The sequence below is a fragment of the Pseudophryne corroboree genome, chromosome 6 (assembly GCF_028390025.1).
Source record: "Pseudophryne corroboree isolate aPseCor3 chromosome 6, aPseCor3.hap2, whole genome shotgun sequence".
Taxonomy (NCBI): Eukaryota; Metazoa; Chordata; class Amphibia; order Anura; family Myobatrachidae; genus Pseudophryne; species Pseudophryne corroboree.
In genome coordinates this window covers 612,359,775-612,384,824 of record NC_086449.1, presented here as the reverse complement: position 1 = coordinate 612,384,824, position 25,050 = coordinate 612,359,775, and the positions used below count along the sequence as shown (strand labels likewise).

General features: G+C 46.0%; 1 long non-coding RNA gene across 1 annotated transcript in view; it reads left to right on the top strand.

Annotated features, from left to right (window-relative positions):
- Nucleotides 1–7,030, top strand: part of LOC134933105 (uncharacterized) — a 155,881-nt gene extending 148,851 nt beyond the window's left edge. Inside the window, exons 2-3 of the long non-coding RNA XR_010179604.1 lie at nucleotides 534–575; nucleotides 2,788–7,030. This is a non-coding gene — a long non-coding RNA (uncharacterized LOC134933105). The remainder of the gene's footprint in view (nucleotides 1–533; nucleotides 576–2,787) is intronic.
- The last annotated feature ends 18,020 nt before the right edge of the window (nucleotides 7,031–25,050 follow it).

Sequence of the window (25,050 nt, the reverse complement as noted above, 5' to 3'; positions counted from 1 at the left end):
GGTGAAAATGTCGACATGAGTTTTTGGAGTCGTTTTCTTCGTAAAGTGACGGGGAACCCCAGTTAGTGCACCGTGTCCCCTCGCATGGCTCGCTTTGCTCGCCATGCTTCAGGCAAGGTTCCTCGCTCCGCTACCGCTTTGCTCGGCACAGGTTACCATTCCAATCATAGTCCATGTGGATCGTAAAGATTGTAAAAATCCAAAAAATGAAGATTTAAAAAAAAAAAACTCATGTCGACCCTTTGACCTGTCGACATAGTACATGTCGACCTAATGACCATGTCGACCTAATGCATGTCAAGCTTCAGTGGTCGACCTAATGACTGTTGACCTAAGCTGTGTCGACCTAACGACCGTATCCCGCACAGATTATGTTGATTTCACTCATCTACAGTATCACTTTGCTTGGATCATCATTTATTTCTGTTTCCATCTCACTTAAAACACATTGTTGGTTCTAAAACCCCAGATAAAGATTTGTCTACTTGATCTAGTGTTGAAGACAGGAAGGAACTTACTTTTTTTTCTTCTAGGCATGCACCCTCCTGAAAATCGGGTGGCCTTCGAAAGAGCAGGTAAGCCTATCAACTCCTTAGGAACTCCCCTGCCAGCCGCCCACTTAGCGAGTAAAGTGGGTGGTCTGGGCGCCGATGACGCGATTCTGGGTGAATTGTGTTATTGTAGCCAGTGCCAGATTAAGGTCTTAATGGGCCTGGTGCTGAAATTTTTGAAGGGCCTATTGTGTGCTTCCGCATGTGGTGTGTGTGTGGCTGTGATGGGGGCTATGGATATGGGTGCATGACCAGTGCACGCGCCCCATTCACTAGAATGGGAGCATCTGTGTGCACTCCCGTGGTGGAGCTAGGCGTCCGGATCGCCTAGTCCTGCCGGGAGTGCACTGGTTAAGTGCGGCTCCATCTGTATATATCTATCTCTCTATATCTATCTATTTATCTATCTACCTAGCAAGAGAGAGAGAAAGAGAGAGGAGAGAGAAAGAGGGGAGAGAGAAAGAGACAGATAGCAGGCTAGAGAAAGCAGGGGGAGAGAGAGAGAGGTGGGGGGGGGAAGAGAGAGGGGGAGTAAGGGAGGGTTAATAGAGAGGGGGAGCAGGGTGTAAAAGAGAGAGGAGGGAGAGAGAAAGAGAGCAAAAGAAAGAGATGGGGTGAAAGAGGGTTTGTGAGAGAAAGAAAGAGAGAGAGAGAGAGAGAGAGAGAGAGAGAGAGAGAAAGAAAGAAAAAAAGAAAGAAAGAAAGGGAGAGAGAAAAAGAGAGAGAGGTGAGACAGAGAGGGATGGTGAGACAGAGAGGGATGGTGAGAGGGAGGGTTGAGAGAGGATAAGTTTGAGAGAGAGGGGGTGGGGGAGAGAGAGGAGAGAGAGAATGAGGTGATATAGGTGAGTGAGAGGTTTGAAAGAGGAAGAGGGGGTGGGGAGAGAGAAGGGGGAGGGGAGAGAGAGAAAGAGAGAGAGGCTAGCCAAAGGAGGGGACGTGAGAGAGCGAACAGGGGAGGGAGAGGGGAAAGAAAGAGTGAGATAAAGAAAGAGAGAAGGGGGTGAGAGGGTTGAGAGAGAAGGGGCAGGTGGGGGAGTGGGGTAGAAAAAGAGTTCAGTCAGAGTGTGGGTGAGAGACAAAGAAAGAGGAGAGAAAGAAAGTGGAGAGAGAGAGAGAGAGAGAGAGAGAGAGGTGAGACAGACAGCAGGGTAGAGAAAGCAGTGTAAGAGAGCAGAGAGAGGTGAGAGGGGGAGAAAGACAGAGAAGGAGAAAGAAAAAAAACAGAAGGAAACAGGGACAGGGTTGATAGAGTGGGGGAGCAGAGTGTAAGAGATAGAGGGGAGGGAGATGAGAGAGGGAAAGAGAGAGCAAAAGAAAGAGAGGGAGAGATGGCAGGAGAAAGAGGATTAGAGAGAGAGAGAGAGAGAGAGGGAGAGAAAGATGAGACAGAGAGCTTTGAAGGGCCATTCTTTCTTTCATCACCACCATTATGTCCCTCCTGTCATCCTAATATTATCTGACATTTAGCTGACCCTTTTTCCCAGCAATACGCCTCCGTGTTTTTTTTCATGCTATATAGTTCTGATAGATAGATATATATATATATATATATATATATATATATATATACAGCCCAGGGACTGGCACTCGCTTATAATGTAACAATAGCAGCCGGTGCCCTCACAAACAATGCTATACGATACCTCCCCAGAAGGTGCGGCACTCCAGGCTTAAGAAAGAGACGAGACGCTTATGCTTCTATTATAATAGAAGCATAAGCGTCTCGTCTCTTTGTTAAGCCTGGAGTGCCGCACCTTCTGGGGAGGTATTATATATATATATATATATATATATATATATATATATATATACTGTGTATATATATATATATATATATATATATATATATATAGATATATAGATATATAGATAAATATATATATATATATATATATATACATTGTTTATATACTTTCTGCTGCTCTTATATAGTGTATCTGCTAAGGATCAACATTACTTTCTTTTATCCTAGACCCATCACCCTGAATGTAAAATGTGCATTTATTTAATTACACAGAAGGTAATTTGATAGTACTGTAGATCAAGAACTATGTAAAGTTATTTTGTGTAAAAGAGAGTGAAAACTATCATATTCTCTTTGATGCTCACTAGGCTCCTTCCCCAGTCCATGCTGGACCATAGTCTGAGTACTGGCAAGTATTTTATTGTGGGGACAAATAGCTACAAGACACAAACAGAGCTGCTCCTCTAAATAATTGTTTATTTTTAGCAGGAATTCAAGGAAGAACTCACCAAGGACTGTCCTACAGCATACTTCCTAGATAATACAGCCATTTTGTTAGGGAGTTTTTCAGTGTGTTTATGGGATCTTACAACATCTTTTTGAAGATGGGATTTCACCAGGACAATATATGCCAGACAAAGAAGCACAGAATGCTAGTTTCCCATGAATATCTGACTCAGATTACATTACTTCTGCTTTTTGGTGGTTTATGCTGAAATGTTTGCTTACTGGAGTGTATTATGTGTGACTTCACTATGTTTCCCAAATGAGACCTTTGCAAAAAATCACAAGATCATATCTAAAATTTCCACTAATATCTTTAAGACAGTCAACATTGCTCCAATGAACAATGTGTGAAAATGACGATGCTATCCATGAGACAAAAATGTCAAAATATTTTCAATATTTTCCTTTGTGAAGTAGTTTTTATTGTATATAACTAAATACCTCAATTCACTTACTATTAACTCCAAACCCTGTTTTTATAGAGGGAGAAGCCCAGTTCCGGATTAAGGGTGGGGCCCAGAGGGTAAGTACCCCGGGCCCACCTGACGTTCGAGTGCCCCCTGCAGGAGCTGCTGTCCAGCATCCAGGGACGATTCTGCCTGTCTCCAGGCTCCACGACTAGCTGCAGCGGCAGTTGCTGGAAGAGCTGCTGCCAGCAACGGAGCATGGAGATTAGAATAATACCGGATGCCTGTGCACCTGTGTCTGTACAGTCCCTCTGGCGGCGATGCGGGTGACAGACAGCCATAGCGTGTGCGTGGGCAGGGAGGGGGCCTGGTGTGCACAGACAGGCACATCTTAATTTCAGGCATTCCCCCTCACCCACCCCGGCATTTACCGATTAAGGGGGGTGATTCCGACTTGATCGTAACTCTGTTAAATGTAGCACAGCTACAATCAGGAACACAGACATGCGGGGGGATGCCCAGCACAGTGCTAACCCCCCCCCCCCCTGTATGTCAGTCCCTATCCCGTCGCAGAAGTGCAAAAGCATCGCACAGCGGTGATGCTTTTGCACTTCAGGAGCAACTCCCGGCCAGTGCAGCTTTTGCATGCTGGCCGGGAGCTACCCATCGCTGCCCGGGTCGCAGCGGCTGCGTGTGACATCACGCAGCCACTGCAACCCACCCCCCACATGGTCCGGCCACGCCTGCGTTGGCCAGACCGTGCCCACAAAGCGGCGGCCAAATGCCACCATGCCATACCCTCCAGCTCAGCGACCGCCTCTGCCTGTCAATCAGGCAGAGGTGATCACTAGGCAACGACAGCCGTCGGTTGTCAGCCATGCGCCGGCGCACTGCGGCACCGGCACATGCACAGTTCTGACTTGATCGCTGCGCTGCAAAGAACTGCAGCGAGTGATCAGGTCAGAATGACCCCCAATATACCCCCTCCCCCACGCTGCGCCCGGTCAGGAATGGATTACTGACAGTGTTAAATGTGGGTGCCATACCTCTCGTCTCCGCCTCCCAGGGTCTTCTAAACCAATTGAAGGAGCCCACCCGGTCATCCCTTCCCATGTATGCACGCAATGATATCACGCCATGCGCCCCCACGCTCATTCTTACCCCTGTGCCAGGCCATTGATATGGTGGAACATTACAGCGCTCCTCTTAGGAGGACAATACTTTGCAAGCGGCAGCTTCAACTCAGGCAACGGCTGTCAGCATGCTGCCTGTCACAACAGTATGCCTTCTGTCAGTGAGTGACTTCAGCCTGCAGGGGAAACAGAGGGGAGGGGAAATTTAATAATAATAATTCAATACATTTTGGGGTTAATATGATTATAATTCATACATATTTTCACATATACTGTATTAACCTGATAGATAGATAGATAGATAGATAGATAGATAGATAGATAGATAGATAGATAAAAGAGAGAGAGGTATATAGATAATTAGTTAACATTATACAGCCAGGGGTGCGGTGCTGACATGAGGGAGAGGGCCCCTCTGTCTTAAGTGCCCTGGGCCCTCTGAAAGCGTAAGGGGGGTACACACGGAGCGATGTTCAGCTAATTTCTAAGCAATCTGACTAGATTGCTTAGAAATTAGCTGAACATCGATCCGTGTGTAGGGGTGCCGGCGATAGCGATGCGAGGTCCCGCACGTCGCTATCGCCAGTGCCTGATTGGCGTGCAAGCAGGCACAATCTAGCAGGTCACTCCTTTCACCGCTGGGTGAAATGAGCGGCCCCCGGTGTCCGTCCCCCCCCTCACTCAGCATAACGTGCTGGCTGAGCGGGGGGAGAGATGTGTGCTGAGCGGTCTGTGCTACAGCACACATCTGTGGGAAAATCTTCCCGTCAGGACGGCCCTTTAATCCGGCCCTGGAGTAGCCTTTATGTATGAATTCAGATATGGATGGTGTAGTGGTTAGTATTACTGCCTCACAGCACTGAGGTCTTGTTTTCAATTCACAGCTGTAACTAGACATTTTAGTGCCTTGTGCCAGAAAGAGAATTGTTGCCCCCCCCCCCCACCCCAATCATATTTAAAATAGGGACAGTGCGCGTCTTAGGTGCTCGCCAAAAATATAGGGGCGTGGCTATCATAGGGAAGGGGCGTGGTCAGTTAATAGTAGCATTTCACTGCACAGCAGTGACCGTTATTTAAATCACACCACACAGTAAGAGCCTCTTATACAGATTATACCACACAGTAAGAGCCCCTTATACACGTTACACCACAGTAAGAGTCCCTTACACATGATGCCAGGTACAGCCCCTACACAATAAGATAGAAAGTGTGAGTATGTGTGTGCATGAGCAAAGTACAGTGTGTGTGTGTGTGTGTGTGTGTGTGTGTGTGTGTGTGTGTGTGTGTGAGAGAGAGAGCAAGATGTAGTGTGTGCATGTGAGCACCCCCCCCCCCCCCCCAGCTGCCACAATCAGCTGGCGTTCACGGCTTTCAGTGTCATCAATGCTCACCCACCACCATGCCGGAGCTTAGCTGCTGCCCACTGCCTCTCCGTCCAGTGTCCCGGCTCCTCGCAGCTGTGTGTCCCTGACCGCCAGCGGAACAGTAGCACTTCTCCTGCTTTCTACCACGTTGCACAGCAGTGCAGTGGGGGACTCGCCATTGCCAGCGCTGCCTGCTATTATCTCCACAGCAGACAGCAATGGAACTGTCACACAACCAGGATGGCCAATCGGGGACATGGCGCATGATGCACTTCCATCACAAATTGTTGTGTGAGAGGAATACTCTGCACACACCTAGTTACTGTCCTGCCTCCAAGACCCTCTCAGTGTTGAGTTGGTATAGTCTCCCCATGTTTTAGTGGGTTTCCTCCGGTTTCCTCCCACAATCCAAAAACATCAAGGTAAATTTTATGGATTTCGGACCAAAAAAAAAAATGTAACCCTAGTTTGTGTGTGTATGTACATGTGATAGGGAATATGGGGGGTCATTCCGAGTTGTTTGCTCGTTGCCGATTTTCGCAAAGGAGCGATTAAGGCAAAAATGCGCATGCGCATGGTACGCAGCGCGCATGCGCTAAGTATTTTAGCACAAAACTTAGTAGATTTACTCACGTCCGAACGAAAAATTTTCATCGTTGAAGTGATCGGAGTGTGATTGACAGGAAGTGGGTGTTTCTGGGAGTGTGCGGAAAAATGCAGGCGTGCCAGGATAAAACGCGGGAGTGTCTGGAGAAACGGGGGAGTGGCCGGCCGAACGCAGGGCGTGTTTGTGACGTCAAACCAGGAACGAAACGGGCTGAGCTGATCGCAGTGTCTGAGTAAGTCTCGAGCTACTCAGAAACTGCTAAGAATTTTCTATTCGCAATTCTGCTAAGCGAAGATACACTCCCAGAGGGCGGCGGCCTAGCGTGTGCAATGCTGCTAAAATCTGCTAGCGAGTGAACAACTCTGAATAAGGGCCATGGATTGAAAGCTCCACTTAGGCAGAGACTGATGTGAATGACCAAATATTTTCTCTAAAGTGTTCCAGAATATGTGTGCGTTATATAAAAACTGTTAAAAAATAAACTCCAAATCCGGATGTTTTGGTGGTCACCTCATAGGGATGTGAAAACTTGCTTGAAAAATACTTTTATATTGTTAGAAGGAGAAAGATGTGTTTATGTCACCTACATTTTTAAGTTTTCTGGACTTATTTAGACCCATGGAAACATGGTATCCGGGTGATAGATAGACAGTAGTGTCTAGTTAGACAGTCAATAGATAGACACCATACTGTATGTTAGAAAGACTTTAGGTCGACAGGGTCAAACGGTCAACATGAAAAAGGTAGACAGTACAAAAGGTCGACAGGGTCAAAAGGTCGACATGAAATGGTCGACATAAAAAATTAGAGGGTTTTTGGACTATTTCATACTTTCTCTATCCATGTCGTCATAGAGTTGGTTATAAACCTTGTGGCAAGCGTACCAAGCCACCGAGCCCGAAGCGTGGCGAGCTGATGCCTTTCTACAACTGGGGGTCCCAGATGACAAAACTATCCACACAAACCACAAAAATGCAACAACAAAAAATGGTGTCTACCTTTTTTGTGTCGACCATTTTCATGTCGACCTTTTGTACTGTCTACCTTTTTTCATGTTGACCCTGTCGACCTAATGTCTGGCTAACATGTGGTGTCTATCTATTGACTGTCTAACTAGACACCGTCTATCTTTCATCTCACACCCTGGAAACATGCCAGTTGATGTGAATGAGGAGCTGGTTAGTTGGTATTTTATGTCTCCCCACTTTATCTCTCCTCAATGCTTAATACATATCCCCCCCCCCCCCCCCCCCTATGTCACATAAGGACGTCACTCACAGCTGCACCGATTTAAAAAATGGTGCCGGCCGCCTGACAGCGCTGCCAGGGGTCAATTTAATTGTGGATGCATCGCAGCAACGTGCAGTGAGGTAAATAGTTCAGGAGGCACTGACTAGTACCAGAGCCAGATTTACACACAATATATGAGAAAAAGTTTTTTTGTGGGCATTATACACAGGTGCAGCAGTATATACTGCTGGATATTTGGTGAGTTTTGATCAGAGATGTGCGGAAAAGATAAGCAGGTGAGCCATAGACTTTTTACTCCAGAGTTTTGATTATAAAAATGATTATAATTATCCTCTTTGTATTATTCTAATATGTTTTTTTGTATTTTTCATAGACTTTATATAGTCAGAACCCTGGTGTAAACATAAGTATGACAGGAAAGGCTCTGCCTCACCCCACCACATATCACTGATGCATCGTGAGGCGGCGCTACACATGCTGGTCGGCTTTGCCCTGTGCTAGGCGGCCCCCAGCGTGAGGAGACGGAAGCAAATCTGGCTGCGTATATCTCTGAATAAGGTCCTAAATCCATACATAGTAGTCCAGACTGCTTCATGACTAGACCAGGTTATACATGGTACAATGTAACATTTCTGCCCACTAATTACCATTCCCATTGGAACCATGGTCAGAGCTATGACACAGTGACAGTGAAAATCTAGCACATTATGATTACAGTAGGCTATTGTACCCTGTATTATTTTCCATTGAGACTTCCTTCATTATTTTCTGTGTTATTTGTATTGGATATATAATATTATGTTAATAAAAAGGCAAGCTAACTTACAAAACTGACTATACTGTATATTAGACTACAATCCACGTCACAGGAGACGAGTAAGCAAGCGTAATAATTGTATTCTGTCTTAAGGCAAATTGTGGGAAGTCAATAACTGAATGTTAGTTTCATTATTTCATAATGTTATGGTAAACTCACTTAGATTTATTACACGTTTGTACTTGTAAATCATTAAAAAAAAATTATATATTTCTGTATTTGCATCTGTGTCTTGTAAGGGGGTTAACTGGAAGCATTAAGAGGAAGTGATGTCACCCAGCCACAAATTTGCATCACATAAGTGCTGTTTTAGAGCCTGGAACAGTGATACACATAAATCACAGCACAGCAGACTGCACCTACAGACTACATGCATCTACTTATGCATTTTCTCCTATATAAACTGAAAGTTTAATCTATACCCTGTAAACATTATGGTTTGATGTTTCTCTTCTTAGTTTACAGCTGATCTTCCTAAATACTTCCTCATCACTACCGTGAATATAAAACTGTGGACCTTTATACACTGTATTATAAAAAGTGTAATCTGTTATCATTTCCATTTATTAATTATTATCTGACTGCACCTAAAGACAACTTCAAACACCACTGCGACAGAGCAAATGACCAAGAGTAAACCTGAGTATCAGGCCTACATGATGGTCTAGGACATGTATGACTAATATTGTTACGACAAAGACTTGTAACATTTCCCCTAAGTTTTGCAAAGAGAACTTTTGGTTTGACTATCGAAATGAGATTTCACAGGATTCTGAGTCATACCATTACTGTTGCCACTATTCCTGCTTGTCTCTTTCATCCATTTAATATTCCAATCAGAGTGACATTAGCTGCCCACAAACATGGTGAGCTGTCCTTTTATAAATAACCAGATCTGTGACTTATGTTTACACCCGGTGCATGGGCAAATTTGGTAGATTGTCTGTCTCAAAATTAGAGCCAGGATAGAATTTGGTCTTTGACCATGTGTCAATGCCAATGTATTTATCTGCTGACCAGTTCTTTCTGATCAAATATGATTCAGTTTTGATTGCGCAGAATGTTGAGTTGTCCCATATCTCCCAACTGTCCAGATTTTGCGGCACAGCCATGTTTTTTGGACACAGAACAATCCGCAGTGTCCCGGGGTGGGGCAGGGCAGTTGGGAGCGCCCTGTCACTCACTGCTGAGGTGAGTAGATGCTGTGCGCATTTGGCCGACAGTCCAAATGCATGCATGGCCAACAGCGAGGGTCATTAACGAAGTGCGGGGCTGCGCATTGCTCGGCGGCGACATACACACTTAGCTATACAGTAAACAACGTCACCAACCAGGCCCCCCTTGCAGGGACAGTAACACAAATCTTAGGCCCCTGGTACACTCATTTGTTGGGGCCCTCATCCTTCCATGAAAGGTACATGCCAATTGCCCATTGGCTCGTAACCCCCCTTCCCCCCCCAGAACCTATTCCAATATTTCAGCACCATCCTGATTTGTCTCTTCAGCCTCATTCCCTGTTTGTCACTCCAGCCTCCCCTTGCCTGTCTCTATCATCATACTTTTCACCAACTCTGCCTCCAACCTTATCTGCCTCTTTGTCTCCAGCATTATCCACCTCTCCGTCTCAAGCCTTATCTGCATCTCCATCTCTCTGTCTCCTGTCTTCAACCTTGTCCCCCTCTCCATCCCTCTATCTCCAGCCTTATCCACCTCTCCATCTCTATGTCTCACAGCCTTGTCCCCCTCTCTGTCTCCAGCCTTATTCCCCTGATCATCACTCCCTCTCCAACCTTATCACCCTGTCTGGGCAGCAGTAGCCCCCTGATACTGTGGCTCTCCAACACCTCCCCCATAACTGTGGCTCTCCAGCACTCTTCCCATTAGCAGTGTGGCATGACATCATCGCGCTGCGCCACACACACACAACTTTATTACTCTGCTCTGACAGCTGGAGGCCTGGGGCTGAGGCTGATGGCTGTATGTGGTCCACCCTCTCGGTGGCCCTGGCCAGACTGGCCCATCTGTCAGTGTGAGTATGAGAAATGTGTGAAAGAGTTAGTGTGAGACTGTCTGTATATCTGGAATGTGTGAGTGCGTATCAAAAATGTGTGAGCGTGTATTAGAGTGGGAGTGGGAGCAAGTATGTACATATGAGAAATGTGACTTATCTTCTCATTTTAACTTAATTCTAACCTTAGGTTAACTAGTTGAAGGCTTAATCTATTTCATAAATAGTTCAAAAATGTATATAATATAATAGGGATTAGGCAAAAATAGATATACAGTACTAACAGGATTAAATAAATATTTATTAAATAATAATTCAATGATTGCTTAACATACATTAAACCACTCTAGATTAAAATATCAATTCAGATTCATAAAACAGTCAGAGAGGGTTCCTTGTGTATGAACAAGCATTACATATTGTGGCCAATAGTCTCCTAGGGCTTAAAAATAATAAGGGAATGTTAGTTAGTAAGTTAGATAGTTAGTTAGTTAGTTAGTTAGTTATTATATATGGTGATGATCTCGCCTTAGCAATTAGTTTGCCTTCTTTCCTCCAAGAAAGTACTGTATTTAAAACACCTGAGTATTTTGATACATGGCTCACCAGTCCTTATATTTTGTACCGTATATATTTTTTGCTATATGAGTGATGTCATGCCTTATTTCCAGGCACAATGGTTGTCATGGTTCTTCTAATTGAATTGGTGTCCTGGATGATGTAAACAGATGAACAAGGCAGCTTGCACCTAACTGAATCACCCATTTTATAAATGTTCAGTTATACAGTTTCACAGTGCCTTTAAGCAAGCATATGATACATAGACAAAGGCTAAAAAAAATATATTAAAAAAACAGGACTATGTAAAGGTGGTAGTGACTTTCCTTTAGAAAGTATCACTTATCAAACTTTGGCACCTGGTCAAAAAACCTCGTAATGCCGTGAGTAAAATACCAAACTTCTTAGCAAATTTACTTGGCGCAGCCGCAGTGCGAACATTGCGCATGCTCAGTTTGCGGAAAATCGCTGCGATGCGATGAAAAATAACGAGCGAACAACTCGGAATGAGGGCCTAGGTTGGGTGATATGAAACGCAGACACCACCTTCGGAAGAAATTGCTGCCGAGTTCTGAGTTCAGCTCTATCTTCATGAAAAATCAAATAGGGGCTTTTGTGAGACGACGCCTCCAGTTTCGACACACGCCTTGCTGAAGCTAAGGCCAACAGTGTAACAGTCTTCCACGTAAGAAACTTTACATCAACCTCCTGTAAAGGCTCAAACCAATCCGATTGTAGAAACTGCAACACCACGTTAAGATCCCAAGGTGCCGTGGGAGGCACAAAGGGTGGTTGGATGTGCAGAACATCCTTCAAGAACGTCTGAACCTCAGGGAGGGAAGCCAATTGTTTCTGAAAGAAAATGGACAAGGCCGAAATCTGGACTTTCAAGGAGCCCAAACGTAGGCCCACATCCACACCTGACTGTAGAAAAAAGGAGAAAACGTCCCAGTTGAAATTCCACTGCAGGAAATTTCCTGTTTTCACACCACGAGACATATTTTTTCCAAATACGGTGGTAATGTTTAGACGTTACCCCTTTCCTGGCTTGGATCAGGTTTGGAATTACCCTGTCCGGAATGCCTTTCCGGGCTAGAATTTGACGCTCAACTTCCATGCCGTCAAATGTAGCCGTGGTAAGTCTTGATAGACGAATGGCCCCTGTTGTAGAAAATCCTCTCGAAGAGGCAGAGGCCACGGGTCCTCTAGGAGCATCTCCAGTAGATCCGCGTACCAGGCCCTTCTCAGCCAATCTGGAGCAATGAGAATTGCTTGAACCTTTTCCCTTTTTATTCTTTTGAGAATTCTTGAGATCAATGGAAAAGGTGGGAATACGTAAACCATCTGGTAGACCCATGGAGTCACCCTCGACCTGGAACAATACCACTTTATCTTCTTGTTGAGACGAGAGGCCATCATGTTTATCTGTGGAATTCCCCACCGACGTGTTAAGGACTCGAACGCCTGCGGGTGAAGGCCCTACTCTCCTGGGTGGAGGTCGTGTCTGCTGAGGAAGTCCGCTTCCCAGTTGTCTTCTCCTGGAATGAAGTTTGCCGACAGCACCACTGCGTGTCTTTCTGCCCAGAGGAGAATTTTTGTTACCTCTGACATTGCTGCTCTGCTCTTCGTTCCACCCTGTCGGTTTATGTACGTTACTGCCGTCACATTGTCCGACTGAACTTGAATGGCGTGATCTTGAAGAAGATGTGACGCCTGTAAAAAGGCGTTGAATATGGCCCTTAGTTCTAGAATGTTGATCGGAAGACTGGCTTCCTGACTTGACCATTTTCCTTGGAACCGTTTTCCCTGGGTCACCGCTCCCCAACCTCTGAGGCTTGCATCTGTGGTTAGAAGATCCAATTTTGAATCCCGAACCTTCGACCCTCGGTCAGGTGAGAAGTCTGAAGTGAAGAATTCCTGGCTTTTGGCGACAGATGTATCCTTTGGTGCATGTGAAGATGCGATCCGGACCATTTGTCCAACAGATCCAGCTGGAAGGGCCTTGCATGAAACCTTCCATATTGCAGAGCCTTGTAAGAGGCTACCATCTTCCCCAGAAGGCGAATGAATAGATGTACCGAGATCCGGGCTGGTTTTACCAATGCCTTTTCGACGGAAGGAATATTTTCTGTTCCTCCATATCCAGTATCATCCCCAGGAATGGAAGCCGCCATGTTGGTTCCAGGTGGGATTTTGGTAAGTTCAGAATCCACCCGTGATCCTGGAGTAGTCGGGTTGAAAGGGCAATGCTGTCCAACAACCTCTCTCTTGATGGTGCTTTCATCAGCAGGTCGTCCAGGTACGGTATTATGTTCACTCCCTGTTTGCGGAGGAAAAACATCATCTCTGCCATTACCTTGGTGAACACCCTTGGTGGCGTGGAGAGGCCAAATGGCAAGGCCTGGAACTGGTAGTGACAGTCCTGTAGTGCAAACCACAGATAAGTCTGATGAGGCGGCCAAATCGGAATATGAAGGTACGCATCCTTGATGTCCAGAGACACCAGAAAATCCCCCTCCTCCAGACCTGAGATCACCGCTCTCAGAGACTCCATCTTGAACTTGAACACCCTTAAGTATGGGTTCAGTGACTTGAGGTTTAAAATGGGCCTCACCAAACCGTCTGGTTTCAGTACCAGAAACAGGTTGGAGTAATAACCCTTGTTTTGTAGGTGAAGTGGAACTGGGACAATGACCTGAGTTTGTACCAGTTTCTGAATTGCTGCCTGCAAAGTCATACCTGCTTCTGGAGAAGCTGGTAAGCCTGATTTGAAGAATCTGTGAGGTGGGAGTTCCTGAAACTCCAGTCTGTATTCCTGGACGATAAGGTCTTTGACCCAGGGATCCTGGCAAGATGTTGCCCACAAGAGACTGAAATAACGTAACCGAGCTCCCACCTGCTTGTCTTCCAGGCAGCGCGGTCCACCTTCATGCTGAAGGCTTTGAGGAAGCAGACACGGAGGTCTGTTCCTGAGAACCTGCAGCTGCTGGTTTTCTGGATTTACCTTTATTGCTTTTGAAGGCTGTAGAAGAACCTTTGGGTCTGCCTTTAAACTTCGCTGTCCGAAAGAGTTGGAGCAGAGTAGGTTTGGATATCCACGCATCCAATTCATCTCCAAAAAGGGCCTCACCTTTGAACGGTAGGCCTTCCACGCCTATCCTGGAATCCGCATCCACAGTCCATTGGCACAGCCACAAGCCCCTGTCTTTAGTAGAGCTGCCAGTCGACTCACACCAGGCATCTCCTGCTGCATGGTGTATTGAGGCGAGATGTATGAGGACACATCTGTATCCAAGCAGAGGCAGAGATCACAGTGTTAGCGGCTGTGTGCGGGTGGGCTGATTGTGCAGTAGTGTTCGGTGAATGTGTAAGGGGCATTATGTGTGTCATTATGTGTATAAGGGCATTAATAATCTGCAGCATATGCGTAAGGGACATTATGTGTATAAGAGCATTAATAAAGGTTGGCATAATGTGTAAGGTGCATTATGTTTATAAGGACATTAATAATGTGTATCATATGTAATGGGCCTTGCTGTGTGGTATTATGTGTATAAAGGCATTACTAATGAGTGGCATTATGTGTATAAGGTGCACTACTGTGTGGCGTAACGTATAGAAAGGGCACTACTGTGTGGTCTAATGTGAATAGAGAGCAATATGGTGTGGTGTAATGTGAATAAGGGGCACTACTGTGAGGAGTAACTTATTTAAGGTAAAGTACTACTGTGTGATGTAACGTGAATTAGGGACACTATTGCATGATAAAATGTGAATAAAGTTGCACTACTGTGTGGCATAATTTGAATTGGGGGTACTATTGTGTGGCCGTGCCCCTTCCCAGCAAGAACATGCCCCGTTTTGGGCTGCGCGCCGAATGTTCGCACTGTTCTTATTTAAAATACAGTAGGTAGGAGCACCAAAATGAGGACTGCTATGGGTGACTGGTGATGGTGCTAGGAAAGGGGTGCAAAGTCAGAGGTGGAACTAGCGTCTGTGCTAGGGGGCACCAGCCAAAATCTTGCCTAGGGCATCATATTGGTTACGGCCGGCTCTGTGGCAGGGGACAAGTGTGTAGCATAATTGGTGGCCTAATCTAATATGACCTAAAAATGCTCTAAAAAAGTTGCTAAGAGCAGACAAAAATGAAGCACTCATGAACCACACATTTTATTATAGACTGTTCTGTCAGATAATCAGTACGGCCCATCGGCCCAAGTAAAAGGCTAATTGCAAAATACATGAACACATACCTTTATTAATAAAGGACCTTATTCAGCATCAGTTGCAGTTTTGGTAATTTAGCAAAACTGCAACTGCATGCGACAGTATGCTGGGGGCCGCCCAGCATGCAAATGCCTCCCAGCGATGCAATCGCAATTCAATTGTGGTCGCATCGCTGAATTAGTAATGCCCCCTGCGCAGCCTGGCTGTGAACGAAAGTGCAGAGCAGCCATGTTTTCCGTTGCAGTGGCCACGTGTGAGGTCACGTGGCCGCCCCAAAAACAGCCCCATCCAGGCCCCAGTTTTGCCGCACTCCCCCCTCAATGCTGCGTCGCTCCCCCCTGCCCTGCGAACACCTCTGCCTGTCAGTCAGGCAGATGTGTTTGCATAAGTGAGATGTGATCGTATCTCGCTTTGACAGAGCACATGCACCGGTGCGCGCCCACTGTGCACAAAATCGTCAGTATGCGATGGCATCATCGATGCGATCCATACTGAATAAGGCCCAAAATCAGATATAATATTGTGTGCATCCTGTGTTTACAAATCCTGCTAAAATGCCTACAGCTTTATTTCAGTTAGTTGTTGGCATGTATGGCTGTAATTTGGTTGTTGGCAGATCTGTGAAAATACTTTGATTATTCTGGGCTAATGTTCAACATTTGGGGCACACTACGCATGCTCCTGTCAGTACATGGGATGGTCTCACTGGCATGAATCCTCAGAAATATTGAATATCAATAACTGCTCACAAAAAATGGCGAATTTCATAGAACAATATATAATGGTGGATATTGAAGCAGCTTTAATACACTGTAAATGTTATATATCTTTAACAACCTCCACATCTTTCATTTCTTGGCTTGCACACAGGGGTGTATTAAGAGAGGAGAGGTCCCATGGGCAGGCTCTGTGTCGGCCCCCTTCTCTCTGGCAGCGGCTGCAGTGCTGTAGACTCTAGCTTTTTGCGCAGGTTCCAAGAACATGGCACCCATGCCATGCCTTATTCCCAGGGACATCTCTACTGCACATTTGCACATCCCCGGGAAAATGGCCCAGGAGATTTCTCTTTGAAGCGCCGGCTGCCACGGGACTCCGGAGCAGTGAGCATAATTATATAGGTGCAGGGAGTGCGGAGTGGGCCCACACACCCAGCACCCTTTATAGATATGCCAATGCTTGCACATTTTACAAAATACATTGTTTTATCTCTCCTGCTTCCTTTACCTTCTTTGACTTTCTGACAGCTAGTCATGCCATCCAGAGGGCCTGATTCAGCGATGCACCCAAATGCAGCTGCAATCGTGTACACAGTGGCTGTGCGACAATGTGCAACTGTCATAGCCACTTAAAACTATATTGAGATGTCGTCTGGGAGGGCTTCAGATCCGCCTCTTGTGTGCAAAGACACAGACATCGGCTGATTATAGTCAGCCTCTTGAGTAACCTAAGGTCGCGCAGCATGACTATCAGTAGCAGGACGACAGAGCCATTGACTGGGACCCCAGTCACAAAATGTGACATGCTTGCAAAATGATTGCAACTCCATTGCATTTCTATTGCCAATCCCTGGTTACCTCCCACAAAAATGCAGACTGCCCGTCACCTGTCTACAACCCCCATCACGGCATATGCGCAATGCCAGAGATGTTTATTTGAATTGCTCATTACACCATGGTTCTGCTCTGGATACACAGATATTCAGTGAGCACCCCCATGCTATGTCCAAGTGCTATGTCCAAGGGTGACAAGAAACAAACAACTGCCTTAAAACCTTGCTGAAAAGCACAGATCATTTTGACAAAAGTGTAACAGAAGAGACCTGGTGGCATGAATAGACAGCACTGTCGCAGACTAGTTTTTCCAAGAGCAGTTAAAATTATAATGAAATTAATTTGCAGTTCTTTGGGGCTAATTCAGACCTGATCTCTGCTGTGCGTGTTTGCACAGCAGCGATCAGGTCTGAGGTGCGCATGCACCAGCGCATGGCAGACAGCCGACTGCTGTCTTAGCCCTGCGATCGCCTCTGCCTGATTGACAGGCAGAGGCGGTCGCTGGGCGGGAGGGGGTGGGCCGGTGGCATTTGGCCGCCGTTTAGGGGGTGTGGTCTAGGCAACGCAGGTGTGCCCAGACCATTGGGGGGTGGACCGCGGTGGATGCGTGATGTCACACGCAGCTGATGCGACCCGGGCAGCAACAAGTAGCTCCCTGCCAGCGCGCAGGAGCTGCGCTGGTTGGGAGCAGTAGCGGATTTTGCCACGGGCAAGCAGGACTTTTGCCCGGGGCAAGATCCGCTACTGGTGCCGTGCGGTGTGTGATGACGTCATGACGTCTCTCCCATAGATCTGAGGAGCGGCGCCGGCGGCCGGACGTCTCTCCCATAGATCTGACGGGATGCCGTGCGGTGCGTGATGATGTCATTGTGGGAGCGGCCATAGACGCTAGAGGTCATAATTGACCTCTAGCGTCTATGAGGTGCTATGGGAGAGACGTCATGACATCTCTCCCATAGATCCGAGGAGCGGCGCCGGCGGCCGGAGCCGCTGGGCGATGCTTTTGTACTTGTATGACGGGGTAGGGCCTGACATGCGGGGTAGACTAGCCCTGTGCTAGGCGTCTCCCCACATGTCAGGGAAGCTGATCTTAGATGTGCTAAATTTAGCACATCTACAATCAGGTCTGAATCACCCCCTTTGTCCATAAGGCAACCCTGGACCGGAGGGTACTTGGAAAATATGTTCTCTCCCATATGGATCACTTTCATGCACTGTGTGCTGTGCTTTGAAACCTGCACCAGTATCTCTTAGCTCCAATACTTTCCAGCAATAAGACATTTACAGCTTGCTACAGATATAACAGGCACATGCCGTATGAGTTGTGTGCTGCTAGTGTGAAACAAGAGATCAGTAAAATTGGCAACTGTATGCAACATTTTTATTTGGCGCCTCAGATTGAGAGGGGAAACAGTGTTTTCTGTTACATCCTGTGCAAATATTTATCTAGCTTCTCTAACTTGCCAGCATCCTTCTGTTTAACTATGAGTTATACCTTTCACTGCAAGCAGATATGTTTACAAACGAAGCGGAATTTGATCTAACATAGACCTCTGGATGACAATGACTCCAGACATATGGTGGGAACAGAGAGAACTTTGAAAGAAGTGATGACAGTTACTAGCTTGGAATGTGTTTTGTACTGAGGACATTTAGTTAAAAAAAAAGGTATAAATGACTTAATAAAATGCATGTAACTTATGTAATTATTATGTACCATTACATTGTCTCTTATCTGTAGTTCCATAGACAATCAGTGCATTGATATCTAGCTTGCTTGCTTCCCATTGGCTATAAGCATGATGCAGTTACTGTATGACGGTCTGTATGTGTGTATGCACTAAGGTCAGTTCTTCATAAATGGGAAAACTTACAACAGTCAGACTAAAGGGGAGATTTATCAAAGCTTGTAGATAGATAAAGTAGCAACCAATCAGATCCTGTTATTTTACAGTCTGTGTTTGAAAAATGACAGTAAGGAGCTAATTGGTTGGTATTTTATCTCCCTCTAAGCTTTGATACCTATCCCCCTAATACTTTTCAAGTAAATGGTGTAATGCCTAGAAAACAATCTCACAGCATTCCAGTCTTTGGATTCCGTACTACTTGGGCATGATCAATACACAATGGATTATGACTATGCTCTATCATGGTGAGCTCTTTCCTGTCGAAAAAGCCCCTTCGGCGAAACGTACGTCCAGGAACAGGGTATGTCCGTGACTTGCGTATAGCGGACTACCCCAGCTTTCAGGTCCAGTATGCTGTTTGGCAAGGATGCCGATGATTTAAGTTGATCCCTGAACATTCTTATTTGTAAAGTTCTTTGGCAATAGTAGGTGAATCACACCTGGGTCAGGGCACGTGTTAATACGTCTAATGGAGTTACTTTTTGTCTTTTAATAGAAAATGTTTTTGAATACTCTTTGATGTTTGAATATCATATGCTGAAAAGAAGGCTATTGTCAGGACCGACTGATTTTGTGAATCCGTTAACCTTGGACCAACCAAAGGTTAGGTGCTGGAGTATGGTTAAAACAGGGAGTCTAAAGATAGTTCCGTTTCATATATTTATTAATAGGCAACAATTCCAATAAGGAGTTAAATGACAATCATTAGTCACCATATTAAACTGACGTATGCAATGAATGGCATAAAGATAAGCAGGATCAGTATTAAAGATGCATTGAAGAAATGTTCATATGAATGTGATAAAACTTGCCTGAAGATTCATGAAGAATTGTCCAATATAAAGCAATGATTGGTGCCAAACTGTAAGAAGTGTTATCTGGATATTGTAGACATAGATGAATAACTGTAAAGACTAGTTACTGAAGCTTAAAAAGCTGAACTGAAGAACTGTGAAGAATTGTCTCTGAATAATGCAAAATGTAGATACAAATGCTGAAAGGAGTACTTGCAGGTTGTGAAGATTATACTTGATACACTGTAAAGAGCTGCAGCAGACGACAACAGTGAAGAATGGGTTAAACTGAGAGATGAGTAAACGAGGACCAGGATTAGATAGAAGCTTCCACAGGCTGTGTGATTATAGCAGGCAGTCACTGAACGAACAGGGTAACCTCTCACGGGCCTCCGGGAATCCACTTGTTGCCACTTGGAGAGCGATTGACTTACAGCACAGCAGGGAGCTGGTGGATCACTTGCGGTGAAGGCTGCAGGCAGACCTCTGGGAGCGGAGGCGATATCAGGACAGTAGCGGATCTTGCTACGGGCACACAGGATTTTTGCCCGGGCGCCACCTTCCGGGGGCGCCATCGCCATACAGAGAGTGCCGCACCATGGCAAGATCCGCAACTGTTTGTCAGTGCCCCCGGTGCTGTGCGGCGCTGTGAAGGAAACTAGATGCTACCCGTCTAGTTTCCCTTCATGGAGAGGACCTTTGCTGTGCGGTGCGCGATGATGTCATTGCGCACTGCACAGCATTGTGGGACTGGCACAGAGACGCAAGGGGTCATAATTGACCTCTAGTGTCTATGCTGTGCTATGGGAGAGACGTCATGACATCTCTCCCATAGATCCGAGGAGCGGCGCCGGCGGAGGTCAGCAGCGGTCGGGAATCAGAAGCGGGGATAGTATTAATTTTTTGTAAGCGGCGCTACTCTACAGGGGGCATAAATGGGGGCACAACACTACAGGGGGCACAACTCTACAGGGGGTGTAACTGACCACGCCCCTGCATGAAGCCACGCCCCTATTTTCACCCGGAGCGCCACAAGGGCTAGAATCGGCCCTGTATCAGGACCACTGGAATCACACAGAAATTCACAGGGAGAGCACAGAGCTAGGGTACAGAGTAGCTACAACAAAGCACTGGCCAAAAGTGAAATAATCCTAGCCTACTTATAGGCAGCACAAGCACAGGATTGGCTACCACTTACCCACAGGTGTTCACAGTTGCTCACAGGTGCTGCATTTGGTCTTCAACATGGCCACCTCCTATACTGCAGACACACAGAGGCGCCTCTGACCATTCGGTCCCCGCACTCCTGGCTCCCAGAACCTGCATCACCTCTGCCACCGACCACGCCGTGTCCCCACATGGCTGCACAGCACTGCGAGCAACCGCGCCGGCAATGGATGGACCACAGAACCCGCAGCGGTGAGTGATCGGTTCATTACAGCTATACAGCATTTTGTAGTGCTCAAAATCCTCCGCTGTATCTGTAATTTTGGAATGTTACATTGACACTTCACAACGGAGACTCCTAGATACAATTAACAAACCTGTTACATAGAAGCAGATTTTGTATGACTTTTCAAGTGTTCAGTTGCCACATATTTACAGCTGATAAAGAGATTACATATTTCACTGTGGCGATTAATGTTTCATAGTCCTCCCTTGTGTCTGCATAGTGGAAGTGTTATTTTTTAAGCTTTTTAATGGAGACATTTGGGTATAACTAATAAGTCTGTGGTATTAAAACAAACTCTGTACGACCATTTTTTTAATGCTTAATATTGGCCCTCATTCCGAGTTGTTCGCTCGTTAGTGTTTTTCGCAACAGAGCGATTAGTCGCAAACTGCGCATGCGCAATGATCGCAGTGCGTCTGCACCAAGTAAATTTGCAAAAAAGTTTGGTATTTTACTCACAGCTTAACGAAGAAATTTCTTCGTTCTGGTGATCGGAGTGTGATTGACAGGAAGTGGGTGTTTCTGGTCGGAAACTAGCCGTTTTATGGGAGTGTGCGGAAAAATGCAGGCGTTTCAGGGAAAAACGCGGGAGTGTCTGGGCGAACGCTGGGTGTGTTTGTGACGTCAAACCAGGAACGAAACTGACTGAACTGATCGCAGTGGCAGAGTAAGTCTCGAGCTACTCAGAAACTGCAAAGAAATTTCTTTTCGCAATTCTGCAAATCTTTCATTCGCAATTCTGCAAAGCTAAGATACACTCCCAGAGGGCGGCGGCTTAGCGTGTGCAATGCTGCTAAAAGCAGCTAACGAGCGAACAACTCGGAATGAGGGCCATTGTGTAGCCCTGCTTTATGGTGAATGTTATACCCCTTTTACACTCGCAGAAAAATCCCGGGATATTGCACGTGAACGCGCATCATCCCGGGATTCTTCTCAGTGTAAATGGGTACAGGGACAATTTCCCGGGACGAGCATCCCGGGATTTCATCCCAGGTCAAAAGCAGGGTTGAACCCGGGACCGTCCCGGGAAGCTGGGTAGTGTGAAAGGGCCCGTCCCGGGATTCACTACCCGGGACTGTTAAAAGGCCTCCGATTGGAGCTTTCATGGGCTCAGAAAAGATGATGTCATCATTCAGAGCCCTGGGGAGCGTCCTTGATGCGTGTGAGGAAGGCAGCATGGCGACCTGGACAGACCAGGAGGTGAGAGAGTTGCTGAGCATTAGGGGAGAGGAGGAAATTATGAGGCAGATCACAGGCACAGTCAAAGATGCAGTCATTTATTAAAACATCTCCAAGATGCTGCAAGCCAGGGGAATCATCCGCACACAGCAGCAAGTGTTAAACAAAATGAAAACTCTTAAAAAGCATTTCCTTAAGGTGCATGACAACAACAGGAAAAAGAGCGGTGTTGGCCGTATCGACTGGCAGTACTATGACATGTGCGCCAATATCTTTGGAAACACAGCTATATGCAGTCCGGTGAGTCTGTCTTCCAGTTCACAGTACACTGCTACAGAAGGCACTCCAGAAGAGACACAGACAAGCAGTGACGTCTGTCCATCATCACCGTTGTTAATTGACGACACACCTGAGGACAGCGACACATCATCCCAGCCGTCCATAAACACATCCAGAAACGACGACAGCATAACTGCAACCATTGAAGACGTCGTGGATGCTCAGACCAGTGACAGTGGGACTGTACAAAGTGCCGTCACCCCAACTTTACAGAAAAACAGTAAGTACATGTTTAGAAATTAACACTCATAGCACAAATCCACAATTGTTAATCATCCGGTTATGTGCGTAGTATGAGTGGCCAGTGTGGCGGCAGCGTGGCGAGCGCTAATGAGCCCCTTGCAGGATCACTGCGCTCAACACGCTGCTGGCACGGTGGCACACTTTGCATTTTCTGCCCCCACGCAGGGGGGCTTTGCATTTTTAAAAAAAGTTCAATGTTGCAGAGTAGCTAGTGTATAGGTGGATTAATGCCACAAACACATGTTTGCTAACGCTGCTATTTTTATATACGCTCATTTTGTATTTCTTCTCTTCACAGTTTACACCGTACCGCCTAGAAGGAAGAAATTGAACAGAGCGGAGCAAGTGGCTAAAGCCATGTCAAATGTCCTTGTCGACCAACTCCGAGAGATGGACGCTACAATGTCCGCACAGGAGGATGCAAGGCTCGACAGGTTTCTAGAGGCAGAACGCCAAATGCATGATGCATTCCTTTCCCAAGTCATGACAATGCAGGAACGCATGAGTAGAGAGCAGTATGACCGCCACAGGGAATTGCACCAAATGAACATGGCGTTCTATGAGCGTATGACCAATACCTCAAGAGCACCAAACCAACACCACAACTCACAATACCCCCCTGAGCAGGGTTTTTCATCATTTAATCCTGGTCCATACTATGCCCCAAATACTGCACCATCTAGTGCGCCAAGCCCAGAGTTTACTGTATTGCGCAATTTGCCGTGAAACACAGTGAATTGCTTTTTTTGGTTGTTATTTGTTGTTAAATAACCACAGTGTGGTCATTGTTTATGCACAACTGTTTGTGCCTTCCTTCATTTTTTTCTATGTTCTGTTTTGTATAGTGTCTACATTAAAGCACTTTTTATTTATTTTTTTACACAGTGATAATATACTGCAGGGACACTGTGGTTTATGGTGTTGTATCTACAAACCTACCAGTGTTTTTTTTTTTTTTTTATGCCAATAAAAACTTGTTTGCAAATCTAGGCATAACATTCCCATTTGTGCGTAAAGTAGACCATGTTTACAGTGTTTTCTACATTGTTTATGCATATATACACAGTTGCTGGCAATGTGTTTTTTTTTTTGAAAAACATAAATAATGAACCCAAAGATCAAAGGTGGAATACAAAATAAAAACATTTTCATTCACCAAACATGTTGTGCTGATTCTTAAACACTATTGTACCAGTGCTGCAAGGTTGGACGTAATAGTGTGGCGTATTTGTTCTGCAGCGGAGTTTGAGGCAGTCCCAAACAAAGCACCTTCCACATGTGGGTTTATAACCTCAGGGTCCTGCACAGTCCACTCAGGAAGGAATAGCTCATTTTGCAGTTCACAGATGTTGTGCAGTATACAGCACGCAGCTACTACATTAGGCATATTCATAAGGTCCACATCATTGCGCTTCATCAAACAACGCCATCTTCCTTTTAACCTGCCAAAGGCGTTCTCAACCACCATCCTTGCTGAACTCAGGGTGTGAGTATAGGTTTGTTGCTCTGGGGTTAACTGGACCTGTTGGGTGTAGCCTTTCATAATCCAGGGGCGTAAAGGGTATGCAGCATCCCCGATGATGTGGACAGGGATCTCCACCCCATTCACAATCTTTGCACACTCTTTGGGGTACAGCCAGCCTCCCTGCTTCTCCTCTACGATGTTGTACAGGTCTGAATTGGCAAGAACTCGGGAGTCATGAGATCGGCCTGGCCAGCCAATAAACACATCTAGGAAACTAAAGAACAGTAAAATTGAAAACAATTAGAATGTAAAACTCACACATGCAACTCATCCCACCACCCCAAAAATAAACACTTACCAATATTTGTGGTCCACAACAGCCTGTAATATGATGGAGTGCCAGCCCTTCCTATTAAAATAGTCAGCATGGTTGTCACGTGGGGCAATAATGGGGATGTGTGTCTCATCAATCGCTCCTCCACACTGCGGATAGCCTCGCTTCACAAATCCAATGATGGTATCCTATAAGCGCTGTCCTTGTGGTAGAGATATGAAGCGCTTGTATAAGGTAGATACAATTGCTTTAGTCACCTGGTGGACTATGACACAGCAGGTGGAGATTGCAACACCGAACAAGCATGAGACTGAGCGGTACTCTCCTGGGGTAGCATACCACCACAATGCAATAGCTAATCTCCTGCGTGCCTCGATGGGTCTCCTAAGCCTGGTGGTCTGCATGTCAAGTGCTGGGGTAAGTAATTCCAGGATGTAGTTAAAGGTTGCACGAGACACACGGAAGTTAGCCATCCACTCCTCATCCTGGTAAGCTTCCACGGTCCTCATAAAGGCTTCTCCGTGCCGGCGATCTCTGGACCAAAATGAGCGGTTAGGGCCCATACTCACGCTCAGTATGATACTCATCCTGGATGATATGAAGGCTCTC